The sequence below is a fragment of the Octopus sinensis genome, linkage group LG18 (genome assembly GCF_006345805.1).
Source record: "Octopus sinensis linkage group LG18, ASM634580v1, whole genome shotgun sequence".
In the NCBI taxonomy this organism is placed as follows: domain Eukaryota; kingdom Metazoa; phylum Mollusca; class Cephalopoda; order Octopoda; family Octopodidae; genus Octopus; species Octopus sinensis.
In genome coordinates this window covers 20,515,341-20,528,906 of record NC_043014.1, presented here as the reverse complement: position 1 = coordinate 20,528,906, position 13,566 = coordinate 20,515,341, and the positions used below count along the sequence as shown (strand labels likewise).

The 13,566-nt window shown below is 37.5% G+C and overlaps 1 protein-coding gene and 1 pseudogene across 5 annotated transcripts in view; both read left to right on the top strand.

Moving 5' to 3' along the window:
• LOC115221577 overlaps positions 1 to 13,566 on the top strand; it is a 320,490-nt gene that overhangs the window by 281,258 nt on the left and 25,666 nt on the right. The window lies entirely within an intron of this gene.
• Positions 7,788 to 7,903, top strand: LOC115221853 (annotated as a pseudogene).

Here is a 13,566-nt window from a genome sequence, read left to right as displayed (position 1 = left end):
TTTTTGGTTTAGTTACAAGTCTGGTTGTTTGCGGGAAGGGGTTAGTTGCTAAAATCGAAACCCAGCACTTGACTACTACTTTATTTTCCGTTCCAGTGAGATAAAAGGCAAACTCGACTCTAACAGGGTTTGAATTTTAAATGTAAAGTGTTTAAACAAATACCACAAGGTTTTTGCTTCAACCCTTTACATTCTGCGTTTAAGATAATAATGGTAGTGATGATGATGATGATGATGACGACGACGACGACTGTGATAATGATGATGATAATGATGATGATGATGGCGACGATAATAATGATTTTGATGGGTTGACAACAACAACATAAACATCGGGAAAGGCATTTAGCATGACAGAAAGCTACATGAATGCTCCAAAATATCTAACGCCGTTTACAAATCAACCAATCAAATTGAAAAACACCATGTGAAAAACTTTGAAGAATATATGCAACAGTAATAATTGTGCAAAATATATTGATAGATGCAGAATATGCCATACAATTAATGCACTACATATGTTGGTAGTGGTTAACGATTTGACACCAAAGATAAACAAAATATAAGTAGATCTAATATCAATACGGACTAATTGCATTCCCTACGAAAAAACCGTAACATTCAATTTATTGTAGAGTGGACCGTACTTTGTATTAAATGCATAAATAGCACAAAAATGTAATGTGTAAACTTCAATTTCGTTAGAAAAAGATATGACGAAAATGATGACAATCTAGACACAAGGGTGGATTTTACTCCCCACTTCTTACAAATATAACAGAGAAAGGAATAATTCGATTCGAAAGGTAAGAACCAAACAATGAAACTACCATCATATACTCGTTACATTTTTGGAGGTAAACAGCTGGATCTAAACGTAACAGTGCACCTCAGTCAACTAACTAACTTAATAATGTTAGAAAGTAAATTAGAACCCAAATTAGAATATTTAAAAGGAGTGTATTATGAAAACGCAAGTGACGAATACTCGATTGGAAGCACTCCGTCGGTTACGACGACGAGGGTTCCGGTTGATCCGATCAACGGAACAGCCTGCTCGTGAAATTAACGTGTAAGTGGCTGAGCACTCCACAGACACGTGTACCCTTACCGTAGTTCTCGGGGATATTCAGCGTGACACAGAGAGTGACAAGGCCGGCCCTTTGAAATACAGGTACAACAGAAACAAGAAGTAAGAGTGAGAGAAAGTTGTGGTGAAAAAGTACAGCAGGGATCACCACCATCCCTGCCTGAGCCTCGTGGAGCTTTAGGTGTTTTCGCTCAATAAACACTCACAACGCCCGGTCTGGGAATCGAAACCGCGATCCTACGACCGCGAGTCCGCTGCCCTAACCACTGGGCCATTGCGCCTCCACATTGGCGAATACTAAACAAAGAACGAGAATGCAAGTATACTGTCGGAAGATCGATCTAACGCGTATAAGCCAAAGCAAGCAAACAAACAAAAGACAACAAAACGAAATCCAAAGACCCTTGCAGAACAATACCCAAAGAAATCTCAATTAAAAGCCGTCCATCGATCTATCATTCACCCACCTCCTCGACTGTGTCCTATCGGAAGCAACCGTCGTTACATTATTTTTCGGCTGGATTCCTAAGAGTGGTCAATTCAGACTATGGATATTATCCAAAAATGTTGTTCTTGCTCTATCCTTTGGTCTCCTGCTAGTTGGCTCTGCTTGAAGAATCCCTTACGCAATCCTTCCTTGTAGCATTCTGATCATTACCCCCTTAAACCGGGGCTGTGATTTCTCAATGCACAGAAGAACGGCTCGACTCGGAAAGAATCCGTGATTTCCGTGATACAATAAAAAATCAACACGCAAAAATCAAATAAAAAAGGAATTCGAGGATGATTTAACAATAGGAAATCCTATATGTGTATACCTTGAACACAGTAATCTACGATAGAAGTAATTAAAAAATTAGAAGCAATAAATAACCCGATTCAAGGATGAAATAGTAATAGCAGTAAAAAGTACAAAGCTGCTATTCGCAGGCTTAATAAAAGATTAGCGTCAATATCAATATTATCACTTTAAAGGAAATACATTTAACAGACACTGTAGTTACAAAGAAAAGTGTGCTTAGATGTAGTCATATAGGGATATTAAAACTCGTACCAACAACATGGAAAACGAATATATAGAAGCGATAAAAGAGCTTTCAATCTTCAATGAAGTCAATAACGAAGCGATATAGCTGATGAAAAAAACCAAAGAAGGCACAAAAACTTCAGTCATAGCTAAAATAAAATTGCGACATCAAAGATCGTCCTAAACAAAAGATGCATAAAGATTCCGTCGGTATGAAAAGTGACAACGATTTCATGGATAAAACATGCAATTCGACTTTAAACCAAAGTGATTTTTTATCAAAAATTCGGTAAAATTAAATGGTTACCAATAGGCAAGAAAATTTGAATAATTCTGAGGAGGAGTATGGTCAGCGATGGAATCACAACGGTCGAGTTAGTTCAAGACAAAAACATTATCTGAAAAATCTTGAGAATCTTTAGCAACACAGGATCAGCGCAAGTTACAAAAAACCCCAAACAAACAAAAAAAAACAATAAAAAACACAAGACCCAATAATAAGTTACAATTCTAATATTCTGAAGGAGGTGCTAAATAATCAAGCAAGTCCAGACAGAAACAAAATGCCAAATAACGACTGCATTTAGAATACGCCACCCAAAATATGATAGAAAGATTATATCCACCATGATTATATGTCAGTAAAGACTTGTGTTCTTAGAAAGCTATTATTAAATATCCACTATAGAGCTACAAATGTTTCTACAAATGACAAACAAAATGAAAAAAAATCTCATTTATGTTCTCAATGAAAGCAGCAGATACGAAAGAAAGAAATGAGAAGGGAGAAAAAATAACAAATTGGGAAAAAGCTGAAAACGAAGCTCAAAATGCACTTAAAAAATGATATACGATACCAAACGAATGGAAAGTTATTTACATGGTCAATATAAGAATGTAAACAACTGATTAAGATGCAAATGTCAAAGAGATATGGTTGTGGTTCGAAAGTGGAATATTTTATATTGAAACTACAGAGTTTTTGATAAAATAATTCATTGTAAGGTGTTACCAAATATATTGTTCTCAAATTTTAGCAATTTTAGGGGAGGGAGTAAGTCGAACACAACGACTCCAATGCTCGACTGGTAGTTATTTTATCGACCCAGAACGGATGACAGGCAAAGTCAACTTTAACGTCTTTCGATCTCAGAACGTAAAGACGGACGAAATGCCGCTAAGCATTTTGTCTGGCGTGGCAACGACTCTGCCAGTTTGTCGCCAGATATATTATGTAACGGTAGAATATGTGAATGTGAGGATGAATTAATTAATCGCATTGTCTTATCTTAACCAGGAAAGAATACATCTACAAGCATGACAAATGTTGATCTTTCATACGTTGTGAGTCTTACCAGTATTATGAGACACCAACAAGAGATGCTATAGACATAGACCGAGAAAGTTCTTAGGGAATGGCGAAGCGACTATACTTTGGACAACGCCAATCTCCATTGACAAAGACAAAAAGGCATATTAATCAGATACTGTTGTTAAGGACAACCAGAATATTAAACGCTTCCAAATCGACATAAGAGTTCCAAGTGATTATGTATCTCTAAACAAAATTATCCAGATATAAAGATCTGAAAACTGATAACTGCATTGTAGGAACTGAAAACGGAAATAGCCTTGAGAATGATTAAAAAACATTCATACAAGTACATTACCAAAATCAGAGGAGTTACAAATAAGCAGAACAAAAGCATACGCAGTATATAGAATATTTTCAATACAAGCTAAAACCACTGAACATACCCAAAGCGTTCAGAATTGCGCTTAGTTGTGCATTGACAGCACGCAACAAAAATAAAATTAGTGACAACACAGTTAATGACTTTGATATTAATTAATTTTATTATCCAAAAGACTCATGTTGTTTAGGGAAGGACAATGGAAAAATACAAAACTAAACAACTAACGAGACACAGCGAGGTCTTTACATTCAATTGATTGACGTAGGTCGACTATAACAGTAAAGATCTTTATAAATGAATAATATTAAATAGCACTATCGCTATAGAAAATTGAAATAAAGGATTCACAAATTACTGGTTTTCGGGTTTTGTCATGAAGTGTCATTTGGCAATATGTTGCACTCCTATAAGGCGGCGAGCTGGCAGAATAATAATAAGCAACTACTTTTTCTGCTCCGGAAAAAAAAAACATGATTAGCAACATTTCTTCCAACTTTACCTTACGAGTTCAAGTACCGCCGGTGTCGTCTTTGCCTGTCATCCTTTCAGGGTCGGTAAAATAAGTAGCAGTTGAACATTGGTTTTGATGTAACCGGCTTACTCGCTCCCCCGAAATTTTTGGTGTTGTGCCAAAATTTGAAACCAATATGTTACAAATACACGCACACACATACACATGCACACACACACACACACACACATGCACACACACACACACACACACACATCAAGTTGGTGCAAAAATAGCTGCTTTTTAATAATTATCTTCAAAGCAGTTAATTATAATTCAGCTCAGAATAAATTTAACTAATCGTAGTAATTACCACATTTTTGACAGCATGAAACAAACTTATTTAGTGATTTAGAATTCTGGAATCCAGGAGTTAAGGTATTTTTACATGGGCTCTCTCCCGCATAAATTTATCATGATGTTTACAATAATAGTAATGGATCAAAAAGAGTTCTGTGAAATAAGCATGAAGTCGTGTTTCGTAGTCGAGTTCGTTCGTTTCTTCAGAGTTATTTTGAGGGCATTTTTGAACAGGACCAGTTCTCCAATATGAATAAGTCCCATTCGGTTGACCCTTGCTGGATGTGAATGTTGTAGCTATTGGTGTATTTTGTAGAGATCCTTACACTCTGATGATTTCACCAGCATTCGAGAAATAGCAGTGAATAATTCTGTGTGACGATTACCAATCAACAAAAATAATAATCTTTTTTCCGCTATAATTGCAGCATGGAGAAATTAATTTTCATCATTTGTTACAATGCGATCAAAATGGATAGTTTAGTTTGTGTAAAAACGCATAGTAGATTTCGTAACAGCAATATTTATTTCTTATTTTCATCCAGTCTGAGGTACAATATTATCAATCATGTCTTCACTTTATTAAACAACTATTGAATAGTCAACATTTATTTTTGGCCCAACCTGTCAAAATTTTTTGGTTGTGTGTCAAGAAGCCTGCTTTCCAACTCCATGGTTCCGGGTTCAGTTCCACTGCTTGGCACCTTCGGCATGTATCTTCTGCTATAGCCTCGAGCTAATCAAAGCCTTGTGAGTGGTTTTGGTAGACGGAAACTGAAAGAAGCCCATCATATATATATACACACACACACACACACACACACACACACACAACACACACACATATATATATACATATATATATAACACTATGTGTGTATGTCTTTGTGTCTGTGTTTGTCTCCACCACCACTTGTCAACCGGTATTGATGTGTTTACGTTCCTGTAACCTAGTGGTTCGGCAAAAGTCATCGATAAAGCAAGTACTATGCTTAAGATAATAAGTTCTGGGGTAGATTCATTAGACTAAATAATTTTGAAGGCGGTGCCCCATCATAGCAACGGTGTAATGACAAAAAATGTAAAACCTAAGAGATAATCAAAGTATAAAATAAGCTATATATATATAGTGTGTGTGTGTGTGTGTGTGTGTGTGTGTATGTATATATATATATATATATACATATATATATACACATATATATATATATACACACACACATATATATATATGTATATACATACATATACATACATACATACATGCATATATACATATATACATACATGCATACATACATATATACATACATACATCCATATATATATATATATATATATACATATAAGAGGATGACCACTAAGTGGACATCCATTATGCTAGAGGTAGACTCCATATGGTCTGACCACTAAGAAAAGATTGTTCTCAAGAACATTCAGCAAACGCCAGAACGTAAGCGAGCAAGACAAATGAAAAGATACAAAAATTCGGGGTCTATCTCTAGCATAATTGATGTCTACTTAGTGGCCATCCATCTTATATGTATGTAATATAATTTTTCTGAATCTTCAGATTCTCCAATATGCTAAGCCACTGGTTTTAAATTGATATTAATGAAATTAATATTCAATTTTTCTTCTTCACCCTTATTATTTAATATATATATATATATATATATATATAATATATATATATATATATATATAAATTAATTGTTATCGCCATATTAATATGGCATTCTTATAGATATAAGAATAATCGCTGCCATGGTCAGCTCCATGAGGCCACCGCCATCAAGATAGCTATTGATTCACGATCTGTATCCATTATAACCTTCGAACAAGGGAGGTCAGCCGCTTCACACTGCCAGTCCGACACCTACAGACGCGTTTCGGGGGTATTGACCCGTGTCAATGTAGCGCAGTCAGACCCGCAGGTGTCGCCACTGATGTCTCTGTTCGAAGGCTTATATTTACCTAGTTTCAGTGGAATACATCCACTTGTTTTCAATAATAGAAATATTAAAATTACTAAGTCTCTATAAAAGAGATTATGGCAGCGTTTACTGGAAATTAATTGTTATCGCCATATTAATATGGTATTCTTATATATATATATATATATATATATATATATATATATCATACAATAGATAGAGAAAAATGTGGATAACATTGGAGCGAAAGAACACTTAGCATGTGTAACAGAGTTATATTTGGGAATATTTGTTGTGTGTACGGGATCGATATATGTATCGAGCACTCTTCGCCAATTGGTATAGACACACAAAAGAATGTACACATAAACACATAGAGAAACACACGTACATACACATACACATAGCCTCATGTAATATAACACAGCTAAGAATATTTGGCACGTGGGAAACAAGGTAGTACATTCAATGATATATGCTTACGCATTCTATAATACTTATTATTCCTCGACAAAGTACTTTCTATTTGACAAAAGGATAGTGTGGTATATCTATGTCTTCAGCTGTCATCGACAGATGTAACAATACATCCAATATTGGAGTGCTCTGTACATATTTTATACACCGGCGCTGGCGGGAATTTTACAAACATTTTCTCTAGTACAAAATTTCATGTCCCTAAACTACTATTGCATTACACACACAAGCATACGCATACGCACACGCACACAGAGAGAGACATAAATGCATATATATATATATACATAGATAGGTAAATATATATATACATATACATAAACCCACGCACTGGTTCGGTCCTTTATTGTTGTTGCTAGTTAATGGGTTAGTTACTCTACTAACAAATTATCGATCAGCCGTTTTTTTTAATTAGTTTTTCTAACTCGTAGGTTAAACACATTTGGTCAAAGGGTTAATCGATAGTTCAAATGTTCGGTATTGTTCATGTTGTCATTTCTTTTTTTCTCTCAGCACACGAATTCGCATCAAGAACCTTGCAAACCAAATACAAATATGAACTACATACACATACATATGTACATATATACATACATACATACATACATATATACATACATACATACATACATACACACACACACTCACACACACATATGCACACAAACACACATATAGATTTATATACATATATATATATATATGCATACACACACACAAACACACATACACACACACACATATATTTGCTTACGGCCGTACGTTGAAAGCACCGGTTCTCGTCCGATCACCGAAGTTAAGCAACGTCGAGCCTAGTCAGTACTTAGATGGGTGACCGCTTGGGAAACCTAGGTGCAGCAAGCGTAACACATTGTTTGAATGGCGGTGCCCCAGCATGGCCACAGCTTGTGAGCTGAAACTAGATAAAATAGAAATAAAATAAATAAAAAAGATACATATATATATACACACACATTTATTTACATATGCATATATATACATATTTATACACACACATAAGAGTCGTCACTGTTTCCATCTGCCAAATTTCCCTTTGGCACTAAGAATTGTCAAAGTTGAGGCTATAATTTTAAAATCTAAACATTGTTTCGAACACACAGCATTAATTATGCTAACTCTTACTTAAGTATGTTTTTGACCTTAGAGAAAACCTTAGGAAAATTTCCCCTATTATTATTTTGTTATGAAACTTATCAATGGTTTTTACTAAGAATCTTTATTATTTCACTTATCTAGGAATGTAGTTACCAGTCAGATTACTCGCTGATGAGGTCTAATAACAACGAAACATGTCCGGAGTTTCATTTGAATTGTCATACTCACCTCCCCACTCTATACTGCCATTCAGTATTTAATTTGGATTTCGGAAGTAGTCACTCTTATCTTACTTGAAAACTATCAATCATTCAGGCCGTATTATCAACAGTACTGTAAGAGTGTCGACAGGTTTTTGTCGCTACCACTCCTTCGTTATCGTTGTTGTCACCGTAAAAACCAGAAAACATATTAACAATATTATTGTTGTCACTGTTACTTTATGCTGTCGTCTACACAAGTCTACAATTTCCAGTATGACAATGAGACTCACTTTTATTTAGCATTGTCACCAGCTCTTTCTGATATTTCAAAGTCTGTACATCTTTATAAATGAGATGGAAATTTCAGAAATTTGGATGGAATATAAGTACTGCACGACATTTTGTCATTCCGTATTAGATTCCCCGCCAGCGTCCTCATGGGGTCTATAGCCTTATCAGGATCCTTTTCTCAAACATTTGTTCGTCATTCATGGCCCAGTTTTTCTGACATCTTTCACTCTAGATCAACATGAGCAGAAGGAATATGCACCAAGTCTCAGAGAAGTAAATAGTCCATATATGAACAAAATCTTTTAAAGAGTTTCTTCTCGGTTAGGATGTGGCAGTCCAGTTCTTTGAAGAACTAACACAGCAGAGACTCGATTTCGTTCTCAAGAGAAACCCTCAGTTTTGACGATCACCGACCTTCGCTTCATAAAGCTAACGTGTTAAGAACCAACAGAATAAAAACAAAACAAAACAAAACAAACGCAAACAAATCTTCTCCGACATCAACAAACGTATTCTTTCTTTAAATCATGACTCCTTTTCTTTACAACATCCATCATGATATCACATATATTAGTTAACAACCTTCTCACACATATTAGTTAACAACCTTCTCACACTTCTGTTTTTGCTTGCATGCGCTCTTGAAATAAGTTGTTCATTTTCTTTTACCGCATGACAGTGTTTATAGTGTATATTAACAAAGCATACATACGTTTTGCTAACAGTTTACATTCATTATGCTTATTTTAAGGCGGCGAGCTGGCAGAAACGTTAGCTCGTCAGGCGAAATGCTTTGCGGTATTTCGCCTACCGTTACGTTCTGAGTTCAAATTCCGCCGAGGTCGACTTTGCCTTTCATCCTTTCCGGGTTGATAAATTAACTACCAGTAAAACACTGGGGTCAATGTAATCGATTAGTCTCCTCTCACATATTTCGCTCCTTGTTCCTATAGTAGAAAGGATTATGATATTTATACATGCGTTTGGAAAAGCTAAGTTCATTGGCTTGTGTAATTTTTAAATCAACAGACGGCAGAATTTCGCCTATAGTAAACAAACGCGGGATTCTCTTTCCTCCTCTGCATTTCCAAGTTAAGCAAATGTTAACATAGGTTTTAAATTGTATTATAAATGCATATTTCTTTCTGTTATTATTTCTCTAAACTTACAAGATCATCTTTATCACAATAAACATTCTTATTTAAAGTTGTTTATTACTGATTTGCCATCCAGTTTATTGACGCACACGACTGCTGCTTGTTTGCAAAATTTGCAGTGTGTTATTTAATTTCCTGTCATAAAATACACACGCTTTCGGACGGATTATGTTTTGGGAAGTTAATAATTAGTTACATTTAGGTGTACTTAAATGTTCCTCAATAAATTAGCTCTTGCTTGACCACTTTGTAGAAGAGAATTGTCAAAAGTGTTAGCATGATGCTTTCCAGATATAAAAAGTACGATTATGCAAAATGTTCTTCCTCTATTTCATAGAATGTGGGGTTTAGCAGCTTTTTTCCTGTAGTCCAATGACTGTTAAATTACTACGATGTCTGTATTACCTTGCATTTCCTATTCATTGTATTATTTGACATTATCTATAAATATAGGCATATGCATATATACTATATACTATACTTTATATATTTATGCAACACACATTCACACACACACATACACGCATGCACACACATATTGGAACATAGTACGTCCATAACACACCTTTTGATAATGTATTTCCGTTAAGAATGAAACATATATAGCTACAATTATTTAATACTGATTCTATAGCATATAACGGATATCTATCTATCTATCTATCTATCTATCTATCTATCTATCTATCTATCTATCTATCTATCTATCTATCTATCTATCTATCTATCTATCTGTCTGTCTGTCTGTCTGTCTGTCTGTCTGTCTGTCTCTATACATACATACATGCAGACATATAAACACAATTAAGTTGACATGCCAATCTATCTGTAGTTTAGGATAATTCTGGTGAAAACCTCGTAATCTGCTACAGTGGGGTATATCCCAATCTAGGTACACATGCAGAACTCCTCTTTAAATAATATCAAAATAAGGATAGTATAACACGAGGGTGACGGATGATCTACTATTACCGCCTATTATCCTGCATCTTAGTGTTATATATATATATATATGTGTGTGTGTATGTGTGTGTGTGTGTGTGTGTGTGTGTGTGTACATACAGAAATGTGTAATGGTGTCTGTCTGTCTGTGTATTTGGGGTTACTCTAACTCCTCCCACACTGTCCAACCGATTTTAATTATTTTTGGCACATAAGTAGATCACATGCCCTGAAGGTCAAATAAGGCCGGAATTTTCGAAAACTCGATAATACTTAGTTGGCATCGATTTTTGTGCGCTCAATCGGGTCTATTGAATGGAAATTCCGATAATGTTGTTATTTTTCCTGCAGCTTTTGCATTTTTTGTCCGATTTTGATGAAAATCGATGAGTAAGCGAGGTTTGTGTCAGTGAGTTGATATCAGTATATGACGTTGAAAAAAAAATCGATAATTGCGCCAGAACAGTAGTTTTATAAAATCAATGTGCTTTTTGCGTCCAAATAGCCTTTGGGATTCTATCTTTGGCCGTAAATTTTATATTTTCATGTAAATGGTCACATAGATTCTATTTTATGGCATAATCATAGCACTTTTCTTCGGATTTTGCTGAGATTGGACACGTTGATCAATTTTGTACAGAGGGTGGCATTAAGGGAGAGAAATAAACAAACATCACTCTCAACGGGTCGAGTTACACTCAAAAGTTTGACTGCGATTTCAGATGGTCTAGTATGTAGGAGTATGTCGAAAATGTTAACCGTGTAAAATCCCTGCCGAACCAGATATAACATTTTATTGGATAATAGTTGGCACAGGGAACGTCGAAGATTTCAATACGAGGTCAGAAGTGGGCTTAACTTCAACACGGAAAACATCAGCAACGCCGGGTCCAACAGCTAGTACATATATATATATATATATACTCACACACACTCACACACACACACACACACACACACACACACACACACACACACACACACACACACACACACACACATCTTCCGATGGTCGTCCCTTTTCCTGGTGGAAGAGCTTATGTGTTCCAATGATTCTGAGAGCGATACCATGTGGAGTTTTAGACTCCTGGTAGGGCCACTCATGGCGGCAAGGTCGACGATGAGGTCCTAGACTAAGCACGACCAAATACCAACATCACGACCCTAACGATGGAGCAAGCGGAGGAGGGCTATCTCTAGCTCCTAAGGATTGACTCCAGCGAAAGAGGGCAAAACCTGGCGGGCAGGCGTGACAAAGGCGAATAGACTTCGACAGCTCGCTGCAACCAGCCTCAATTCTTGAGTCGCAGTGGAAAAGTTCCTGGCGTGCGCGTGGCCGTCCCGCAGCCACGATCACCTCAAACAATTTACTCGGCGAATGGTTTCGTCTTTCTAATCTGCCTCAAAAAGTCCAATGTCAATGGTATCGTGGACACTGGTGGCAGGTATGGAAAGCTAGAAGCCTCTAGTATCTGATTGTCATTGGCGGCGAATCTCAGATGGTCGCTCTCCAATGAATAGTTGTGACATTGGAGTTCAGCAGCAAGACTTATGACGCGGCCGGCCTCTTTAGGATTACCGCAGCACACCCCTCAAGGAGAAGCCCCTAGAAGAGGTAGGGTAAACATCAGATACTGTAACTCGATCTGGCCAGCATACCGTGGCTGGCGGACTTCTCACTTAGCGGTCGGAACTCAACCGAATCCTCTGTTTCACAACCTTTCAACTTCGGGGCCTGGAATATCAGCACTCTTCAGGACAAGAGTGACATTAATCGACCAGAGAGAAGTACAGTCCTCATCTGCAAGGAACTTGCCTGCTTCAACATCGAAGTGGCAGCCTAGAGCGAAGCTAGGCTTCCCAGAGAAAGCAGCATCAGAGAAGCTGGCTTCAAATACACCATTTTTTGGAAAGCAAAGAATCCTAATGAACCATGCATCGATGGAGTTGACCTTGTCATCAAAATGCAGCCCGTGGACCAGCACAAACTCGTTCCAACTGCCGTCAGTGAGCGCCTGATGACTGTTCGGTGCCTACTCATTCGAGACAGATTCCTTATGCTGATCTCTGTGTATATCCTTACACTCACAACTGAAGACGACGTCAAGGCTTCGATCTACAACCTGCTGGACCGCACCATCCAGACACTCCCTGCGCATGACAAACTCGTCGTGTTCGGGGACTTTAAAGATAGAGTCAGCAGTGAGCATTGTCTGCGGAATGGCATTCTTCGCCATCACGGTATTGCAAAATGCAATGCCAATGGCCAGCTCCTCCTGGGATTTTGCGCAGAGCACGAACTCGTCCTCACCAACTCCCTATTTCGTCTCCGTACCCGACAAAAAAATAACCTGGAAACACCCACGGTATAAATACTGGCACATCCTCGACTACGTTCTGACAACATCCAGGGAAAGACGAGATGTACGTATCACCCGCTCTATGCCTGGTGCCAGATGACTGCTGGACGGATAACCGCTTTCTTATTTCTTGCTTTGACATCAAGATCTGCACCCACCAAAGTGGGTCTCAGCAAACATCCCTTTCACGACTATGTCAAACTCCGGAACTCACAGGCATCCAAAGATTTCATGGAATCTATTGAGAGACACCTGATGGACTTCCCAGAGTCTACCTCCATTGAGGATCGCTGGACCAGCCTTCGTGAAGCCATGACCGCTGCCGCCGAGGAGACGATCGGCTTTGCCCGGAAGAAGGACCAAGACTGGTGTGACGAGAATGATTAAACCGTATCCCGTCTTATCGAAGCCAATCCCCGGACGTGCCTAGCCCACGAGAACTATGCCCCTGCGGAGAA